This window comes from Plectrocnemia conspersa, unplaced genomic scaffold (assembly GCF_051122295.1).
Source record: "Plectrocnemia conspersa isolate PC_06_02 unplaced genomic scaffold, ASM5112229v1 ptg000010l, whole genome shotgun sequence".
Taxonomy (NCBI): domain Eukaryota; kingdom Metazoa; phylum Arthropoda; class Insecta; order Trichoptera; family Polycentropodidae; genus Plectrocnemia; species Plectrocnemia conspersa.
This window is the reverse complement of record NW_028277174.1, coordinates 5,493,913-5,496,543: the sequence shown is the minus strand read 5'-3', so window position 1 is coordinate 5,496,543 and position 2,631 is coordinate 5,493,913.

The following is a 2,631-nucleotide window of genomic DNA, read 5'->3' as shown; positions in this document are numbered from 1 at the left end:
GAAAGCTGTATGTCGCTAAGCATTTTTTCAAATTACTAAAAGGTGCTGTCGACAATCCAGCTATTCTCGAGGAATTCCAGTTTTGGGTTCCGGAACATTTTCGAGAATCATGATCGCGACCTCTTTTGATAACCGTTAGGGCTAGGACATCCGCACTTGCCGACTCGCCTATAGCTAAGGCCATCCGGCTCCTTAATACGCTGGCATTACATATTGACTTATTTAATGTTAGCTACGAGGATCTGATCCAGTTTGTATCATTTAATTTTGATATTTTATATTTTTTTGTTATGTTTAAGTATTGTTATATTTATATATATATACGTTTTTTTATGTTTTATAAATTTAAAATTTGTTTTCGACCATCGTGGCGCATTGGGGTAACCTGTTAGGCCACGATCGTCTTAATTTAATCTAAAAAAAAAAAATTAAATTAAAAAAAAATTATAAAACAACTTTTAATTGTAAACATATCTAAAATAGCATTATGTATAAATTACTTTAATTTAATACAGAGAAATATGAATATTTTCATTTGAAAAAGAACCAAAATATAATTTATTGGCTAGTATAACAAGTGTTGCTTCGGAAAGCTACAAGAACAAAAGTTTTGCTAAACAGAACATAAGTAAAATTATCACCTTGAAGCACCTAAAGACTGCACAATAGCCACATAAACTTCATCAATTATTATATTGTAAAGAAACTACACTCGAATGAGCATTGCTGTACGTATTATTTGTAATTATCAGACGGTCGTTCACAAATGTCCGCTTTGAAAGACATTATTTTCACAACTTCCGCATTCGACATCGCCGCCCGATACTGACACCTGCATTTTTATTGTAAATATATCAGTATAAATTATATATTTGTATGCAATAATCTATTTAGCAAACAGATCTTTACACGTCTTACTTCTTATATCTATTTTCATTACATTTTTTTACTTTATTTTCTATTACTGCCCCTAAATATAATAATTAAAATTTCAAATCAAAGTGTTATTAAACCATAATAACATATAAATGCATAAGAGATTATCCAAGAATGATCTTTGCTGAAATTCAATTAAAAGTCGATCGAATCCGCGCATTGATCTTATCCGCACTATCGGGCAGATTAAATCGGACGCCGCCCCTGGCTATGTCTATACTCACACGTATAATACATAAGTTGCGTAAGTCTAGAACGCCGCTGCTGCCGCATTGCTTCGAGTTTTTTTCGTACTCCTCGTTCTTTTAGCCACATTTGACACATTTAAGGCGTCTGCTCTTGTTTATTTGGGTTAACTCGAGTCCATGCGAGCCTTGAGTCTCGTCGAGTCAGTTACACAACCAAATCGAAACGAACTATAATGATTTATTATAGCCGATATTTTGATTAAATTGTTAATTTGTTCTGAAAAATAACACTTAAAAAATTGTTCTTGAAAAAAGAGCAATAACATTTTTTTCGAAGAACTCCTTTTGAAATTGGAGTAGATTTTCCCTGACATTGTATTAACAATGTTCAACGTCGAATTGCATTCCATGACATACTCAAGGTCAAGAATAACAATTAAGTTTCATTAAAAAAAACAGTACTAATAGCAAATAGGGCTTTCAATGCTGTACCAGAAATAATATAAATTTTTTGATCATTTTTATCGTAAATATTTGTGAAACTATAAACATTCATAGTATTGGTAAGACCAAATTCTTCAGCAACATTATAAAGCTTCTAAAGAGCTAATTATATAAATAAAATATATGATCTTAATTAGATTATTAATAACTTCATCTTTGTCTTTTGTATAAAATGTACGTATATTTACAACTGGTATCATCTATTAAATCAAAGAATACCTTTAATCGCTTTCACATTGATTGTATATTTTTGCTTGTTTAAATAGTAACCTATCTATAATACATGCAGGCCTGACAAATTCCCGGGCCCGTTCTCCTTTAGAGGATCGATGCTGGAAAAATTCATAGCAAGAATATATTCATAAAAAAAGTAAAAATTGACTTCATATGTATGTACTGGTGTATTTCAGGGGTAAGTTCCTTTAGCCCTTTTTTATACATACAAGAAATAAAAGGAGCGGAACATTGCCTTCAAAAGTACTTTGACAATAAATATTATTATTTAAAAAAATACAGATTGTATTTTTTTGATGCGGCACCTTTTGTGTTAAAATTGGTTTGCAAATTATTGTTGACTTAATGGCTGAAAATATGTATCTAGGTTTTTACAACATAATACGCAAAACATCGATTTAAAATATTTTTTAAATCCATAGATCCTGATTGTCATTGCTTGAATTCTAACACGCAAATTTAATTTTAAATTTATACTCCTTATGAACAACACGAGAGCAATAGTCCTTGAGTGCAATTGTCCGTAAGAGCAAATGTACTGAGAACAATTTTTTTCCAGCTCCTTAAAGTCAGAATATATGTATAAAAAATTAAAAACTGACCTCAAATAATGAATCTGAACGAAGCTACAGTTGTTTGAGATGTACATATTTACTGATGAATTTCAGATATAAGTTTTTATTTTAGTCCTTTTTATACATACAAGAAAAGAAAAGAGCAGAACATTGCCTTCAAAAGCATCCACTTTTTAGGTAGTACTTTCAAAATA